This window comes from Puma concolor, chromosome A2 (genome assembly GCF_028749965.1).
Source record: "Puma concolor isolate L17-30 chromosome A2, mPumCon1.1.hap2, whole genome shotgun sequence".
Taxonomy (NCBI): Eukaryota; Metazoa; Chordata; class Mammalia; order Carnivora; family Felidae; genus Puma; species Puma concolor.
In genome coordinates this window covers 138,994,823-139,014,223 of record NC_141668.1, presented here as the reverse complement: position 1 = coordinate 139,014,223, position 19,401 = coordinate 138,994,823, and the positions used below count along the sequence as shown (strand labels likewise).

Here is a 19,401-nt window from a genome sequence, read left to right as displayed (position 1 = left end):
CTCTGAGCCATCAGCCCAGAGCCCGACGCGGGGCTCGAACTCACGGACCGCGAGATCGTGACCTGGCTGAAGTCGGACGCTTAACCGACTGCGCCACCCAGGCGCCCCTTGGCTGTTTTCTTTTACTCAGCACATTGATGTTGAGATACATCCATGTTGTAGGGTGTATCAATGGTTCACGCCTTTCTACTGCTGAATAATAACCCGTTGTACAGCTATCCCACCATTTGTTAATCGACTGACCTGTTGATGAACATATAGATTATTTCTAGTTTGAGACGATTACAAATGACACGGCTATGAGCACTCAGATAGTATCTTTGTGTGAATATATGCTTTCAGTTCTCTGGCGTAAAAAACTGGGAGTGGAATGGCTGGGTCAATACGTTAATTGTCTTTAACTCTTCGAGAAACTACCAGATTGGTTTCCAGAGTGACTACACCATTTTTCACTCTTCCCAGCACCACACGAGAGTTCTACTGGCTCCATATTCTCACCAGCACTTGGTATGGGTTAGTCTTTTTCACTGTAACAACTCTGATGGACATGTGGTAATACTGTGCTGTGGTTTCAATTTGCATGCCTCCAGTAACCAATAATATTAAGCATTTTTTCATGTGCTTATTTCAAGCTCAAGCTTTTACATTCAACAATACCGTTTCTCAAACAAATATCGTAAGCGTCATTTTTAATGAAAAAAAAAAAGTCATGCCAATCCCCAAACTTTGCTTAAATAACTTTTAAAGGGGTAATTATTGGGGCGCCTGGGTGGCTCAGTCGGTTGAGCGTCCGACTTCAGCTCAGGTCACAATCTCGCCGCCCGTGAGCTCGAGCCCCGCGTCGGGCTCTGGGCTGATGGCTCAGAGCCTGGAGCCTGCTTCGGATTCTGTGTCTCCCTCTCTCTCTGCCCCTCCCCCATTCATGCTCTGTCTCTCTCTGTCTCAAAAATAAATAAACATGAAAAAAAAATTTAAAGTGATAATTATTGTTATTACAATATTAACACAATACCAATAAGAAACCAGGCGAGCCTTTCTTTTACTGATAAATATCATGACTATAAACAAGTAAATCCAAACAAAACTAAAAATTCATACTAATGCAAATCGTAATATGAGAGAGGCTTTTGCTGACCCTAAATCACCACTTGCAAATTTCCTCGCGTTGCTCCTACAGTACCCCATGATATTACATAGCCTTTTCTTGGCAGGGATTTATAATTTGTGTATAAAGTCTGCCTTCACTCTTTAGCCTGGGACAATCAAAGTAGTTCTTCTTGACTCCAACACAGTTATAAACACCAATGCAAATGTGGGCACTGGCCCTGCATGGCAATACTTGTTTATAAGGGGAACCAGATGATGTAGAACATGCTTACGTTGTTTTGTTAGATTTTCAACGAAATGAAAAACACAATATCGAAATGCCCTCATGGCAAAGAAGTCATCCCGAAAGACGGGACTATGAATTCCAGGCTTTGGTACACACCCCAGGTAGAAAAGCCCCACACTGTGATATGGGGTCCTGGTGCCGTCTTGGCTTCACTACACACTCCTTTGTACCCTGTGCCTAATAGTCCTTGCACTGTCCCATAGTGCTAACGACTCCCCCAACAACGTATATTTCATTAAGTCACTTGATTCCCCCGTGTGCCCGCTGAAACCCTGCGAGGAAGGCAGAGCATCACCCTGAATTGCCGGTGGGGAAAATGAGGCTGACCACCCTAGGTGAGTTTTCCCCCATTCACAAAGCAGAACCTGGTCGGGTCAAGGCTAAAGCCCGTTCTTCCAAATCCAAATTACATCTTTTTTCCTGTGTCACATGACTTCGCAGGCTTTATTACTAGGAAGAAACATTCTGGAGAACACACAAACCTGGGACTTTTTAAATAGCTCTTCTTATGCTCAAACAACCAAATGTTTTCCACCCATTTCCTCTCCACTAATCCAAAACAGACCCAGTGCCCTTTTCCCTATGATTCACGTCTATTTTTCTTTAGATGTCTCTTTGTCCTCTTCAGTAGGAAACGCACAGTCTCAGGCACACAACTGGGTATGACACAATCCAGCTGCCACCCACCATGCGGCTACTGTCCATCATGAAAAGCAGGGACGCTGTCCTCCCTCATTCCTACAAACAAGACACGGGTGTTTTCGTGATCGTGCCAGCTTTCAGTACCCTCAGGACATTCACAAATGTCATTAAGGATGCCACATTTCTTTTCCAGGTGCAACTTTTCAAATAAAGCTCTCAAAACCACTGCAACAAAACCATGACATCTGCCATTCGTTGAACTTTTGTTTCACACCAGGCGTGATGCTAAAAGCTCACACGTGCCTCATCTCCACACCATGTCCCTATGAGGCAGATCCTATCTTACCCCCCTTTTGGAGACAGTGAAGCGAATCTAAAGAGTGCCAATGTGACACAGCTAATAACTAGAGGAGCCACGAATCAAACCCTAGTTTTTAAGTGCCAGTAACACATGCACTACATCACTATGCTATCTCTGAGAAGTCATTTCCAATTTCCCCTAGCTATAGGGAATAGTTCCTTCAGCTGAACGTTCGTAGGCTTTCCACCGTCTCCCTTACCCCGCTTAGCCCTTCTGACCTCGCGCCGTCTTGATTTGTGAGTTGTGTCTCACTGTCCTTAGGAATCTCAGACATGGCTTAGCATACTGCGATGGCTACAATACGCTGTCAGTGAATGACTGCCCACTTGTCTGGGTAGCTTGCTGCATGGGTACGCGGGTGGATGGAGAGGATCCCATTGCTTTCATCTAACTGGCACCCTTATTTCTGGAAGTGACAGCCGCCACCATCACCACCTATTTCACGTGTGGTCAATCATGTTGTCCCTGCTCACGAGAACAAAATTATTCCAGGATTCCTCTGCAATGGCAATGGACAGAGGAAGGGCAAGTGATCTGAGCAGGCGCCTTCCCTGAAGGCATATATGGACACAGGTGGAGAGAAGTACCTCTTCCTTCTGGGACAGTTTAACTGGGTCAGTGTGATTCTGCGATGGCTAGAGCTCATTTTTTCCCTACCTTGAGGGGAGAGCCCACATGCAGGATGAGGGAAACATCATTTGAACCCCCGGATTCCGCCAGTCATGCCTGAAGCATGAACCACCACCAGGCTTACCCATTACATGAGCCATGTTTGGCTTGTACTGGCCACTTGCAATTTCAAATATCCTGAAAAATATAAGAAATCAAAAGCCTAGATGAGGACAGTTTTGTTTATACAAATGGTAACTCTGGGGGCGCCTGGGTGGCGCAGTCGGTTAAGCGTCCGACTTCAGCCAGGTCACGATCTCACGGTCTGTGAGTTCGAGCCCCGTGTCAGGCTCCGGGCTGATGGCTCGGAGCCTGGAGCCTGTTTCCGATTCTGTGTCTCCCTCTCACTCTGCCCCTCCCCCGTTCATGCTCTGTCTCTCTCTGTCCCAAAAATAAATAAACGTTGAAAAAAAAAAAACAAAAAAAAACAAATGGTAACTCTGTATTATCATGAAATGGGTGATGGTAGATGAGGAAGGCAGATGTGCTAGACGAGTTTTATGTAGTCAGTCATCATTCACAAGCCACGTATCACATAACACAACTTAGATGCCATGGTGTTCACAGGGGTCTTCTCCTCCAGTCTCTTACTTACATTCGTAGACATTAAAAAGGCTATTTATTTTCTCACCCATATGAAAAGCCCAGAAGTAAACCTGATTTCAGAGTAGACTCAAACATCACCATCAAGGACCTATTCCTTCCTCTCGCTTTAGTCTGATTCCTCCCTTGTTGGCTTTCCCCTCAGGCTTCCCATGCTGAGCCCTTAGTGGTTCCTAGCTCTCTCTTCATGGACGCAAACTGGCCACAGCAGTTCGAACACCACCTCCTCATAACGCACGAGCCAGACAAGGAAGAAGAGTCTCTTCTTGCAGCAACTACAAGGGAGCTTGGGAGAAGTCAAGTTGTCAGTGTCCTACAATTACATGATTAAAAAGGAGAAATCTAGGAGTGCCTGTGTGGTTCACTCAGTTAAATATCTGACTTCGGCCCGGGTCATGATCTCATGGCTCGTGACTTCAAGCCCTGCATCAGGCTGTGTGCTGACAGCTCAGAGCCTGGAGTCTGCTTTAGATTCTGTGGCTCCTTCACTCTCTACCTCTCCCCTGGTCAGTCTCTCTCTCTCTCTCTCTCTCTCTCAAAAATAAAAACATTTTTAAAAATTTATTTAAAAAATAGATGGGAAATCTGTTTTCTCAAAACAAAACTCATGTATTTTACCATTATGAGAGGGCCAGACACACACACACACACACACACACACACACACACACAAAGTGGAAAGAGCCAGGCCAACAGATAGACAAAGACAAAAAGAGAAGAGTCCAAGTATGCCCATACTGAACCATCGTTGAGTCTAGGAGTAGAAGGTATATGGATGTTCACTCCAAGATATAACTTTTCAATATTTCTATGCGTCTGTAATTTCCATGATAAAAAGTTGATGGGGAAAAAAGAAGGTATGGAGGCCATTAGTGCTGTTCACCAAGTATTTTTAGCTTTCTGCCTTCAAGGCACATGATAAGTTTATACTTCCCAGTTTCTTTGAATTTAGATGTGGACAAGTGGCTTGCTTTGGCCTACAAAATATGAGCTCGTGTCACTACTGGAAGAAGCTTTGTAGGCCTATATCTGATTCTCCATATTTTATTCACACTACTGCAGTGACCAAGGAAGCATGCATTTAGATAAAACCTCCCCAACCCGGGTCTCGGAGAGAATGTCTAAGAATAACCCCCAGACAAACCACCATAGACATGCATCTAAGAAAGAAATAAACCTTTCTTGTTAGGCATTATTAAGATACTGGGTTGTTTGCTATAGCGTCAATACCTAGATCATCCTGAGGGATATAAAACAGATGCTGTGCAGGAAAAAAATACTCCATCCTCTAAATAGCAGGGAGCTTTAACTATAAAGTTTTAACTCCTAGACCATTCTTAAATAGGATCTGTCAAGCATACAATCAGAGCAGACTAAAAATATTGATTTTGTTGTTGTTTACAATGATCAATTAAACACACCAAACACACACCAAACACAATGTGCTCGCTCTTTTAAGATATCTGGGCTACAAAATAATATTGGGAAAACAATTCCAATTGCCCGTATCTCCTTCTTTCCTACCCACCAACAACATGTCCTGGAATGGTGTCAAAACAGCAGGCAAGAATCTTTGCAAAAGGCTAGAATCTGTCCTATTAGCAGATTGTTTCTGACTCAGCAGGAGGGATGCAAGGAACCAGCACATTGTAAGGCCACTGCCCATTAATCTGTGAGACAAAGGAAAGGGGCAAATGTACCTGGCTCTCAGGAAGTGCCCAAGGAGAAGCTGTAATAGACAAGTAGGATTAGTGCGAATTCACCAGCAAATACCCACCAGAGAAGTAAATGACTTCTCTTCTCTACTTAGAGGAAATCTTTCTTAACTACTCAAAACCCTTTGCACCAACTCCACAAGCATTACCAGTTGTGGCAAGTCGCACTTGCTAAGTCAGTATTGGATTTGTTTTTAAGGAACTCAAGTAACCTCTCCAGAGAGAAATCATTTAAAAGTGGAGACGTCACCAGAGTCCAAACTATGTGGAAAAAAAGATTCTCAGAGAACAGAGAAAGAACAGGTAAATGTCTTGATGGATAGGTCTACGTGTTTTAGAAGGAAATGATCATAGAATTTTGGGTTAATGATGGTTTCATGTTAGCTTTAGTATGGAAGTGCCACTCACCCACCTTGGAGAGCCCCTGCCTTGTTTTACCTCCCAGAAACTCGTTTGGCAGCTCTGTCTGAAGCCTTCACATTTGTCTAAATTGACTTAGCAGCCATATGATTTGGGGCAAGCTGTCAAAATCTCTGCGCCTCAGTTTCCCCCTCTATAATACGGAAATAAGACTATTGTAAAGATTCAATGAAATCACAAGGTAAAGTGCTTAGCAAGCCCTGGCACATAGTAAGAGCACAATAAATGGTTAGTTGCTATAATTATAATTTTTATAATTATAAAAATTGGATCCTTGGAAGGATCCTGTGTGTCCTTTCTGGGTGTTGGCAGCTTTTCCTTCCAACTCTTCAGGGGCTTACATCATTATTTTCTTTCCTCCTTAATTCAAGGACATTGAACTATGTGCCAGGCACTGTCCTCATAGGTTGGTGACAATGATGAATGAAACAGATTTTCTTGTCCTCAATAGACAATACACAGAATGTAATGTGATCAGAATCTAATGTAATCAGAACCTAATGGCACCATGGAGGTGGGGCACTGAGTTGGCCTGAGTTCCCACAGTCCTACCCTGAGTAGGTGATATTTCAATGGTATCCTATCCCTAGGCCTAGCTCCATACCCAACAGGACCTGCAAACTCTCCAGGTGCTAGGAAATAATCAAAACTCCCCACCCAACTTTCAGGGCTATGAAAACTGGCCTGAAAAAAAAAAAAAGAGAGAGAGAGGTTCAGGAGAAACAGGCCCTAGATTCTAAGAAGCATTGGGCTGGAGGCTTGACATAGGCATGGTTTTCTTGTTGGTATTGGAGACTTTCATACTAAAAACCATAAGGATAAAGCTTCTATTCCAGTGACATTGGGTAAAGGATTCCAACGGCTATGTTTCCTTCTCTCTGCAATTCCTGCAATGGACATTTCTCATTGCATGCTTGGATCATAAAGCTTCATTTGAGAGGCTTCCTGCATTTCTAATCTGAATTTATTGCTTCAGCAAAACCTGTATAATACCATGACCATTCATCGTGATTTGGCTAAGATAGTCCAGCTTTATGCCTGTTATTCTAGCATAATTATTAATAGCAGTACCTTTCACTTTCAAAGGTGTCCCAGCTTGAATGATAAGTTAGCAATTACAGAATCAACCTAATTTTAGTAAATCTCTCTAAAAAAATTTTTTTAGGGGTGTCTGGGTGGCTCAGTCAGTTAAGCGTCCCACTTCAGCTTGTCATGATCTCACAGTTCGTGGGTTCAAGCCCCGCATCTGGCTCTGTGCTGATAGCTTGGAGCCTGGAGACTGCTTCCGATTCTGTGTCTCCTTCTCTCTCTGCCCCTCCCCTCCTTGTGCTTTCTCTCTCTCACTCTCATACTCTCAAAAAAAAAAAAATTAAACATTAAAAAAAAAAATAAGGATATTTTGATGCTGAAAATACCTTAAAATTATGAGAGAAGTGATATCATTCATATCACAGACTGAAAGAAACAGAGTGATAATACAAGTATTTACCATTTATTAAAAAACAGATGTGCCAGTCATTATGCTAAAGACTCACCTCATTTTATTTCATGTGTAAACTTTGTAGTTTCATTCTGACCAATTTCTATAGGTGTAGAAATGAAGCACAAGATGACGAAGAGACTTTCTGAGGAATCATCAAGGAGTAGATGGAAGTATCCTGTGGAGGGAAAACAAAATCATGATAACCAGAGGGAAGGAGGAAGATACCAGAAGAATATGAGGCATGCAAATAGGGACAAAGCCCACACAATGAAGACCACTTCGTTCAAGGCCAATCATACCCCTTGGCTAGCACCTTGTAGAACCTGAAACACTAATGCATCTTGGGAGCTTGAATCACATTCAGCTGCCCAGATGCTTAAGGGAAGACCTGAAGTCCACTGACCCTAGAACACTGAGATACAAAACCTTTGCAATAATGAGGTTTTTTTTCTCAACTATCTCCCCCCGCCCACCCCCTACCTTTTCTTTGGCCTAGCACCATCTCTCTAGAGCTCTCTAGAACAATACCAAATTATAAATATTGTCATGACTTTTAAAATCCAAAGGCCATTAGGAATGGATTCAAGAGTGTCATGGCCTGCAAAGTCCCTGATAAGGCTCAGTCGCTGAAGATTAATCTCTCACCTCTTCTCAGATCTGTCTATTGGCTAACATGAAGCATGGTCCATGGATCTGAGCACTGGAAGATGGGTTTTGAACTTTCCTCTTGCATAATTCACATTCTTTCGGTAACTAGCAAGGGATTCTCATTTCCAACATCATGATTAATCTAATCCCTCCAAGTTTCCACAAGGAATCACATCTTCGTGAAGTTTAATTTAATGTAATTTGACGTAACACTGCCCCCTTGTGCCTCGCTACATGAGGGGCGTTTTCGGGGAAAGATTTATTTTTAATTAAAAATAAAATTTATTATTTCAGCACCTTATTGAACATTATGCTGGGGAGGGGAAGATGCATTTCTTGTTTATATCCTTCATCATTTATCTCAGGCCTTTGTTACATTGGTTTCCATCATTGCTAACTGCTGGCCAAGGAAATCAGTTCTAAGGGGCAGACTTCAACATAAATCCACATGTGATTATTTTAAAGTAGCATATGGACGGAAATAGCAAACAATAATCCAGGCTGCCCAGGAATGAGGAGTTCAGGAGAAACTGAGTAAGAAATCAGGAAATGAAAAGAAAGTTATTAAATAGACTTGCCACAGCTGGCCTAGTGATTTCAATAGACTTGGTTAACGGGAAAAACAATCATAGAGAGCTCTTTAATTGCTTTTCTGCTGAGTTCCTTTCCACATCTCCATGTTTGCAGAGATTAATTAGGAGTTCCAATCACAACCTAAAACTAAACTCAATGAGACAGATCAGAGAATTAAAAAAAAAAAAAATGGTGGCATGCTCTGGAGACTTCTGAGCAGTGTATCTCATAAAATTGATGGTCAGTGCTTCTGGTTTGCAAAAGATTACTTGCAAAGAATAAGTAATGTAAGGGCAGAACCCTAATATCAAATAACGCACAAACCCTTACTCCTACCTCAAAAATTGGGCCTGGGTATTTTTCTCTTGATTAGCCACTACTCAGCTCTCTGGGCGAGATATTGGTAGGAAAGTGATCCAGAAAACTCTGGATGTTCTATAAATCACTGAAGCAGAGAGGATGCAGCCAAGCTGACCTCTAAGATAAGATGACACACAAAGAGACCGCATAAACTAGCCTCTGGAAGTGTTCTCGTCACCCTTCCAGTGACAGCACTTCTGAGAATTGTTCCATTTCCATTGGGTTTGTAAACTCCAGACCCACCTCCGTGATCATCTCAAGATAGACACATTGGCCTATGATAGATGTCTGGGGATTGAGTACATAGTAGGGGGGCCTAAAAAACCAGTCCATGTGCTTTTCTTCTCCACCCTTGACTCATCCCCTCCTAGGCCAGACTTTGCTTTCTGACAAGCTCTTTTTAACCCAGGCCAGGAGTTTCAGCTTTGCCTAAGGCTGTGGACATTCCCCATGTCTTGAACAACCAGAAGCCCCCTTTCCATTTATCTTTTATTCCTGGTTTTCGTTTTTCGTTTGTAGTATTTGTTTTTGTTTTAAGTGTGCCCCCTGCTGGTCTATTGTTTCACACAGAACCCCATCAGGGTTCCATGACAGACCAGCAAAAGTGCTCTAAGAGGTTGTGATTGTGATAGGTTTGTCTTGCCTAGTTAAGCAGGAGGGACAGGTTTCCCTGAAGAACTTTCACTCTCCATGAAGAAGGGGACCCTGATAGCAGTAGGCTAGGAGACTAGGGGGGAAGCAGAGGAGAATCATTTCCAATGGGAGACACGGGAAAGGTGAAAATCAATAAAGACATAAACACAGAGTTAAAATCAAATAAGCAGGAAGGAGACCGTCACAAGATGAGACTGGGAAGGTCCATTTTGTGACATTTTTCAGGAGAGACTAAGAACTTTTCTCACCTCTCTACTATGAGGCTCCCCTTTCTTGATCCTTGGCACCCCCCTTCCCAAGCACACCAATTCTGGACCCAGCAATTCCCTCCACCCATCAAAACTAAATCTCAGCCGTGCAGCTGATCAAACGTGGTCACGCAGAGAAGTGACTGCAAAAGCTTGATGAATCACAGTAGTTCCTAAAATCTTGGTAGACTGCAGAGCCCATAAACCCCAAGATGGTCTGAGTTCAAATCCAACACTTCACTCTGTCAGTTTCTTCATCTGTAAAGCCTTTCTTCCCAGGCTTCTGGGAGAATTTAACAAGACAGTAGCAGTGTTCAGGGCAGCAAAGCAGGACATTCTTAGCTAGGATTTGCATTTCGATCATGGCACCGAGCTTTCAGCCAGAGGAATAAATCCTGGTGGCATTTTAGATAAGAGTGAGCTGGAAAGGCGTGTGTGCATTTTGTTCATCTTGGAGTCACGTGCAGATCTCCAGCTGGGCCCAGTTGAAAGGCCAGGTTGACTATCTCATGAAGTAAACTGGAACACACTTCATACATCAAGTAGCCTGCCCTGGATAGAAATGACAGGATTTCTCTTGGAAGGGACACCGAATGTATGGGGCTTTTTGTCTTTTCTGAGTGGCTGATATTTACTGATCTGTTGTTAAAGAACATGAAAGGTTTCTGCAATTTCAAAAAGCTTTTTTTTTTTTTTTTTACTTAAACTTAAAATTTCATTGAAGTCTTCTTCAATGAACTTTTTAGGGCTTCGATGTTTGCAACTTTTTCCTTAATTAAAAATTTGGGATGTTAAGATTATTTTACTTCCTTTATCAGATGCCGTGCACGTTTTTCTTTGGCTGCAGTATTTATTACTGTTAAATGTAGGATAATAATCACATTTGTCAACACAATCATTACCTTTTTTTTTTTCATTACCTATTTTGTATATGGCACCGATAGAGACTGTGTACATGTGTTGGGGTGCAGGAACTATTAGGAAAGGGGCCACAGACTGATAAGATCCCGAGTTTTAAATCCAGAAGGAGAGAAGAGTGACATCCACAGAAAACGGCTTCACAAGGAGGGGAAGAAAAAGTAGCCCCCAAGAGACAGGGACCAGTGGCACTTAGCTATCAATGTGCATCAGAATCACTTGGAGAGTTTTTAAAAATATGCAGATACCTCTGTTCCACCTCTCGAGATGCCGATTCCATGTACTGGGGGTAAATTCCTGCCTGTTTGTGATTGGTTTAAACAACGCACAGGTGATTCTGATGTGTAGCCAAGGTTGAGAACAGCTACTATTGGTCGACAGGAAGGGAGATTCAGAAGAGCACGATCCCTTTGCTCTTGGAGAGAACGAGAGAGTGGATTCATGGAAGAGATGACATTTTACACATATATGTAGTTGTAAGATGAATGCAGGCATAAGGTATGTGATGTCATCCATAGAGCTGGCCCCAGATAAGCATGCATGTATTGGTCATCCTTAACTCAAGAACCAGAGAGACAGGGTAACCACCCGGTAGAAGATATGAGAGATACTCAAAGATAATACCAAACTCAAATGTGCAAGGAGGCCCTGGATATTCCACCAAGCAAGAGTCAAGCGCTGCCTGATGGAAAACAGAAAGGCTGAAAACTGCTGCAAGTTTAGAATTCCTACAATCCTGTCGTTCTAGAACTACAAAATGATAAAGGGGGGGGGAGCACATCCAACATTATTGGAAATGTTACTTACAGCTGAGAAAAGAGGGCAGATGGATGATGGGAACGTGGCGGCACCAATGACTACAGCATGCGTTGTCTTGAGTCTTCCCACGCCAAAGAGGGAGAGAGCTCCGATGGCTTCTTGAAGGTTTCTGCTTTACTGAGAAGGTGAGGCAACAGTCTAAACTCTGCCATTGAGCACCCTGTGTTTCTGTCTCATTCCATGTGGCTTCCTTCACACTTCTGCTTTCATTTGAAGTACTGGAATGGCCATGAGCACCTCTGGAATTGTGTTAAAGTTGGAGACAGATTTAATTTGGGTTTAGTAAATTGTATTTATGTGGTTCATAGTCGTTTCCATGTAGTGATGTGCAGGCCCTGAGCCGGAGGCCATATCTCAGTATGAATGTGTCCTGTAGTAACTGACAGCACAAACATGTTAAAAAGAAAAAAAAAAAACAAAACATTGAAACATATAGAGCCAGAGGCTCATATGAAAAACACTCTGTCTATTCGTATAGCTTACAATATGGAAGAAATAGAGGTTTTCCCAAATTTGACAATTTTTAAAACAATTTTTTCAATGTATGATCTTGCTATGTGTGAAGGTGAAAATAACCGTTATAAGCCACAAATAGTAAAAATCAAATTTTGATCAAATATGCAAGAGAAGAGATTGAATCTCTAATATCTTTCTATTCTCTCCTTAAAAACAATATGAGGGGTGCCTGAGTGGCTCAATCAGGTATACGTCTGTCTCTTGATCTTGGCTGAAGTCATGACCTCACGGTTCATGAGGTCGAGCCCCACGTCAGGCTCTGCACTGACAACATGGAGCCTACTCGGTATTCTCTCTCCCCCAGCCCCCTCTCTGTCCCTCCCCTGTTTGCACGCTCTCTCCCTCTCTTTCTCCCTCCCTCCCAAAATAAATAAATAAACTATGAAAAAAATATGATAAGATATCATATGAAAAGTTCTTCAACTATGGAGATATGTCAGGCAGTTAACTAATAAAAGTATAATGCTCTTTTTCTGGATTTTGTGTGATGTCTGTGGTATCTATCAGCTTTTTGAAATGTGTTACTTGTTGTGATTTTTTTCTCATTCTAAGAAAAAAAACCCCACTGTGTTCACATCACTATAATTTTTTGCCTCTCCTGAAATTCACAACAAAAGAAGCATTATGGGGAACATTCTAAATGTCGCATCTCATCTCTCATTTCAAGACGACAAGAAATTCTATGTTTTTTATTCATTTAAATCAAATCGTCTAACTCCCAGTGCTTAGCTTTTCAAGAATTCAGGAAATTCTTGGTCATCATTGGTGTTTCTGCCCTCCCAGAAACACCCGGTTCCCAAGGTCTTACCCAACCCCAAGCAAGAGGGTGACGTGTCTATTTATCTGCTAGGGCATCTATGCACACTGCTCCAAGGAGACTCTATGGCTGCCATGCTTTGCTGGGGACATAGCCATCTTGGACTAGTTTTAGACCCCTTCAGCTTATGGTCCTTTTCTGGGTTTGCTGTGTACACATCACTCTTCCCCAACCCAGGAATAGGGCATTGGATGGATCTGCCCCATCTCAGTCCCCAGTGAGCTTCACCACATTTAGGTACGTCCAAATTCCTAGGAATACTCCCTTATTCTCTATCCTTGACCTCAAACACTCTCCCTCGGCTCTATAAGCTAGGACCCTTAGTCCCATATCTTTTACAAGCTTAGGCTTTCAAAAAGGCAAGAACAGCATTGTCTTCAGGCAACACTGGTTCTCAATCATGGAGGTAAAAACCTAGGCTGAAGGAAAAGTCAAAGGCCCGGCTACTTTCGGGAACACAGAGAAAGGGAAAATATAGGGAGAATGTTGAGCAAAACAGAAATACTCGATTAGTATCTCCAATTGAAAGAACAAATCTGACCACACCACTCCCTAAACCGCACCTTTTCAGTGGCTTGCGATCACTTAGTAGATACAGCAACTAACCAGTAACGACAAGACCACTTACTTGTAGCACCTGCCCCCCAAATTCCACAGAGGTGCATTAATAATTGCAACGTTCATCAGACTGCTTAAGGGTCTTGTTAAAATGTGCGTTCTGATTCAGAAGGTCTAGAGTGAGGTCTGGGATTCTGCATTTCTAACAAGCTCCAGGTGACACTCCAGGACTTCAAGGACCACATTTTGAGTAGCAACAGACCACGGCTTTTTTTCTCCGAGCGTCCAGCACATCACACAACACCCTTGTTTCATAGTGGATTGTAGAATGACCTGTCCTTAGAGTTACCTGGGGACTTTTCTTTAAAATGCTGGTTTCCTGGATCTCACCCCAGATTCACTCGTTAGAATCTCTGTGATGGGTTCCATTAAGTGCATTTTAACAAGCCCCTTGTTATGCTTCATAGCATTTAGCAGCCATTGTTCTGACTTTGCCCATGATTAACTACTCAAAGTATTCCTAAGGTACCTTTCACTTTCCTGACCCCAGGACTCTGCATAAACTGGAGCCTCCAGGGTCCTTACCCAGTATCATTCTTCACCTGCAGTCTATCCATTCTGCGTGCATTATTCCTACTAAGCCTTCAGAAACCTTCTGGGTCACCTGTCAATCTGGACTGAGTACACTTCTGTGCTGCTTTCAAGCATCTTGTGAACACTTGGATCCCAATATTATGACTACTTGCACGTCTCCCTCACAGTCTGTGAGCTGCTTGAGGGCAGGGAGTTAACATTTATATACCATGGACATGAACCAGTACCAGGGATGGATAAACAAATGAATGGATAGGATGAAGAGAGAGAGAAAAACAGAGAATGAATTAAAGGCAGATCAGTCTTACACCAAGGTTTATGATGCCTTCCCAATGGTTTCGGCCATTTCTCATTTCTCCTCGATCACCAGCTTCCACTTCCATATTCTCTTTTGCTGTTTGTCAACTCAGATGAAAAAACTCAGCCCTTTTCCTGTTTCTACAAAAGTATCCTGAGGGCAAGGAAGGATTTGCTAGAAGACAAGGGATGAAGAGAGCAACCAGATCAGAACTCTTGTCAGATCACCAGTCCACCTCCTTAGTGCCCTCTACACTCATTGCCCAGAGAAATCAATTTAGTTCCTTCCAAGTTTGCAGAATACACCACCCTGATGCGTGGATAATTGACATTTCCCTCTATTGAATCCTAACAGAATCCTGAGATTCTTAGGGATTCATCTATCCAAGCAACCATGTGCTTCAGAGGACCTCCCCTATCCCCAACTCTGAGGACAGGCTTGACTTATCAAAGAAATGATTGACAAACATAGGTAGGGGCAGGTGACCCAATCCAGGCCAAGAGACAGGTGAGAGAAGGTTTCCTGAGGGGCTCATACGAAAAGTGTCCTCATTCCTAGGAGATAGCCCAAAAAAGAGATTGTCTCTTTTCTTCCCTCAGCCATGATGGTTTGATATGACACCTAAAACTGTTACAGGCATCTTGCCACCAGAAGGAGGAGGAAAGTGACTTTGAGAATGGTCGCAGACAAATGGAAAGAACCAATGAGATAGAAATAACATAGTGAGTTCACCAAACCCATTTCCTTTTCCTCCCAATCATATAGCAAATCACACTGAATAGCCTCCCACGAAGTTAGACAGTGTCAAAAGAATTGGGTCCTGATCCATAGACTATGATAGTTGTAGCTTCTAGACCTGGACTCTAAAATGTCCTGCTTGTTCCTCCATATTCCTTCTCTTTCTCCATCTGCAGGTTGGGTCATGCTAGGGTGCTTCTGAAGCCTTCAAGATGGTAGAGCTAGAGCATAGATGAAGCCAAGGTCCTTGGATGTGATAAAAGTAGCTATTTTCATAGAGTACTTACACAAATGAGCAGTAGTATTGTACTGTGTTAAGCCATGGAGATCTCGGGACTAGTTTGTTAAAGCATGCTGTAGACTGACTGTATCGTTCCCCAATTCATGTGTTGAAATCTAATACACAAACTTATGGTATTTGATGGTGGGGCCTTGGTGAGGTGATTAGGTCATGAGGGTAGAGCCCTCATGAATGGGACTGGTGCCTTATAAGAGACTAGAGAGCTAGCCCTCTCTCTTTCCACCATGTGAGAATCCAAGGAGTTCAGTAGTGTGCAACCCAGAAGAAGGTCCTCAACCGAACCTGACCATGCTGGCACCCTGATCTTGAATCTCCAGAATTGTAAATAAATGTCTGTGGTTTTCAAGCCACCCGGTCTATGGTATTTTCTTACAACAGCGCACGTAGACTAATACATAGCGTGTGGCATTACTTACACTGATTAACAAAACTAAATTCCTTGAGTGCTGAATCAATTAACCCTGCAGTCCATCTACCTCTAGACTTTGTTTCCTGAGCAAACATTTTAAAATCTTTAAGTCCATTTGGGGAAGGATCTTGTGTTACTTTCAGCCCAAGACATTGTAACAGAGAAATTCACATCTCTACAGCTCCTGCTTTTATGTTTGTATAAACAAACCCATCCAGACGGTCACAGAACAAAGACCAGAACCTAGTCTGTTAAAAATGTATAGAAATATATAAGGATTTTTTTTTTTTAACGCCCCAGGGATGGTCTGCTTTTTAATCCTCACTTGTGATTTTCTGCCCCTATTGTCCATACCTACTTCTGTGCTTATTTTTTGCTTGATGAGTTCAGGGGATTCTTCTTCTAACCAGCATCCTCCTCCAGACAGCCAAGGACCTAAAGCAATGTGGAATTTAACACTAGGCATTCTGGAATACCTCTCCAGATAAATCTACTGATCAGAACTCCTTGAGCAGTCTCCCCAGACCTAACAAAAAACTAGATTTTTCTCCAGTCTTATCTTGTGTGCTCTTGATTCAGGGGCCTCCCTTAGGAGGAAAGCCTTCGTGACATTACCCCCCATTCCTTTGTGACACGCTTTCACCCGCCCCTAGACAAAGGGCCACAAGCGTGGCCTTTCTCCCACTGCGGGTGCCCCATCCTTCTCAGCCTGATGGCTCCAGTGTCCCAGGGATTGATGCATCAGTGGATTCACCCACAATCCAAGACCGACAAGACTACCTCAATTAGTCTTTCTATAGATACAGCAGATGTAGAGAGGAAATAAAATGTTCTAAAGTTATTTATTTATTTATTTATTTATTTATTTATTTATTTATTAATTATTTGTGGGGAGTGGGCAGAGAGAAAGGAAGAGAGGATCTCAAGCAGGGTCTGCATTGCCCGTGTGGAGCCCGATACAGAGCTCGAACTGGCAAACTGTGAGATCATGACCTGGGCCGAAATCATGAGTTAGATGTTTAACCGACTGAGCCACCCAGGTACCCCAGAAATAAAATATTCTCAACAAACAGGATTTACAACATTGGGGATACGGAGAGCACACGTCTACCTACTCTCCCTTCTCATGGTATTTTCCTTTAGAAACTGAAATCGTTTTTCTGAGCTCCAAAGCATTTCCTGAAATGTTTCCTCCTTATTTCCTTCCCACATTAAAGCTCACCACTTCCTCTTTCATGAATCCTATCATGGTATCTACCGTCCTTTGACATGTTTATCAATGCAGCAGCATACAGGGGTTACAAGCTTGGACCCTGGAGCCAAACTGCCTCAGCTTGATTTCCTGGTTCTGTCCCTCACTGGCTTTTTAACCTTGAACAACGTAAGCTCTCGGGGCCTCAGTCTCCTCCCCTGTAGAAGGGGATAATAAAAGTGACTTCATCAGGTGGTGTTGAACATTAACTGAGGAAATTCACTTAAAAGAGCACCCAGAACAGTATAAGGGCTCAGTAAATACCGGTGTAGCTATTTGGATATCTCTTTCCGCCCTTTTATGATAATAAGCCCCTTGAGGTAAAGAACAAAATGTTACCCATCTTGTATTCCCAGTGTGGGGAGGGGGCCCGATGTAATGCTCTGTTTGTGTTGACTGAATGAATGAATAACTGAATGAATGGGAAATAAGTAACTGAATGAGTTTCTGGATATGTCTCGGGCTAATAAGCAATTATTCAGAGATTTCCCCACCGAAAATCATAGCTCCATAGCCAAGGAATTCCAGTCTTTGTGTCATCCGTCGTAACCCAAGATGAGCTTGGTTTCGTTTTCTCTGCACCAGTGACTGAGCTTTCCAAAGCCGCCTCTGCTTCCATTTCCACCCTCAACTCCTGCACTCTGCATCCTTGCAAAGGGGTGAAAACATCCTGCCTATCCAACCACAAGGAAACAGTTAAGGAAGTCAAACCATACTACGAGGCCATGAAAAAGACGGGTTAGATATCTTATCCTTCTATTGCAAGACATTAGTAATTAACTATTAAATGATAAAATCAAGTTATAAAACTGTATTACAGAGTGCCCGTTTTGGTAAAATATACATTTGATATACTACATGTCCAGACATGTGGTTTTCACCTGCACATCAGACCTTAAAAAATGAGCCCTGCCCAAGCCCACTCCAGACCACTTGAATCAGAAACTCCAGGGGTGACGTACAACCATTGGTATGCCTTAAAAGCTCCCCAAGCGATTCTAACGATATAAATTGATATGTTATCAGTGTCTGTCTCTGCCTGGTGGGATTGCTGGTGTTTTTATTTTCTTCCCTTTGCTTATCTTTTTTCCCCCTCCTATAAATGTGTATTGCTTCTGTGATAAGGGGGAAAAAACATACACAATCAAAGTGAAGTAGGGAGAAAGGTAGAGCAGAGGCGATTTTTAATATAGGCTAGGCCCTTACTGGAAGGGAGGGGGCTGTAACACTTGGCACGCTGCGCTGTTTAAATTGCGATTCCACAGGAACTCATACGAGGGGCCAGGGGTAAAAACACACCATTGTACTGCAGTTCAATGCCAACCAGCAGAGAGATAATTAAATGATAAGCTAGCAGCTCTAAAACACTGGACTCATTTTTGAAGTTTATTAACCTTCTTGTTGGGTAAAGCTCAGCTTTAACTGTCAACTACCATCAAGACCTTGACCAAAAGAAGGAACGGAATGCACGGGAGTACCCTGACAGTTCACAAGATTGTCTGACAAGGGAGTCGATGCCAAAGGCTACCATACGACAGGCAAATCCAATCCTTTCTGATGCCCAGAATTTGAAATTAATCTCTCAGTTTCTCTAGGTAATCGTAAATTCCAGTAGTTGCATAAGTAGTGGGATGGGCAGGGAGATCTGAGAAACATTTGCAGGGAGAGGCACCTGGGTGGCTCAGTCAGTTAAATGTCCGACTTCAGCTCAGGTCATGATCTTGTGCTCCATGAGTTCAAGCTCTGCGTGGGGCTCTGTGCCGACAGCTAGGAGCCTGGACCCTGCTTCGATTCTCTCCCTCTTTCTCTGCCCCTCGCCCACTTGCCCTCTCTCGCTCTCTCTCTCAAAAATAAATAAACATTTAAAAATGTTTTTAAATATATGATAAAAAAAATAAGTCGCCCCTCACCTTAAAATTCCACTGTTATTGACAAGGCGAGTGCATTCCAGTAGAAGAAAGCATTATCTTCTCTTGTCTTCTCTTCTTAAGCTTCGAACATTCCTGAAGGGGATTAACATTCTATTATCTATGATTCACTCATTTATTCAACAAAATTTTACCCATCTATTCACTAAATATTTTTAGCACCTATCATGTATCAGGGACAGTGTTCAGCAGTAGGGATAAGTTGGCGAGCAAAATCTGTCTTGCCCTTTTGGCTCGTGACCTAGTAAAAAAGACACAAGTTAATCCAAAAGTCACACAAGTAACTATAAAATTGCAATCGTAATAAATATTGCAAAAAACATTTGATCTCACAACAGAATACAAGAGAGGAACTGAGTTTGTTTGGGGGCAGAGAAGATTAAAGTGTGAACAGAATATACATTTACAGTGTAAGAAAGGAAAGAGCATATACAAAATGTCTTAATTATGACATGGTAAGTCTAATAAGAGTAATGTGAAAAAA

The 19,401-nt window shown here is 42.6% G+C and overlaps 1 long non-coding RNA gene across 1 annotated transcript; it reads right to left on the bottom strand.

The window, feature by feature from the left end:
* Positions 1-490: 490 nt before the first annotated feature.
* Positions 491-16,315, bottom strand: LOC147583557 (uncharacterized). The gene is made up of 5 exons (XR_015243176.1): positions 16,092-16,315; positions 14,300-14,463; positions 11,495-11,745; positions 7,339-7,461; positions 491-3,203 (listed from the first exon to the last, which is right to left on the bottom strand). It is a non-coding gene; the product is annotated as an uncharacterized LOC147583557 (long non-coding RNA).
* Positions 16,316-19,401: the final 3,086 nt, after the last annotated feature.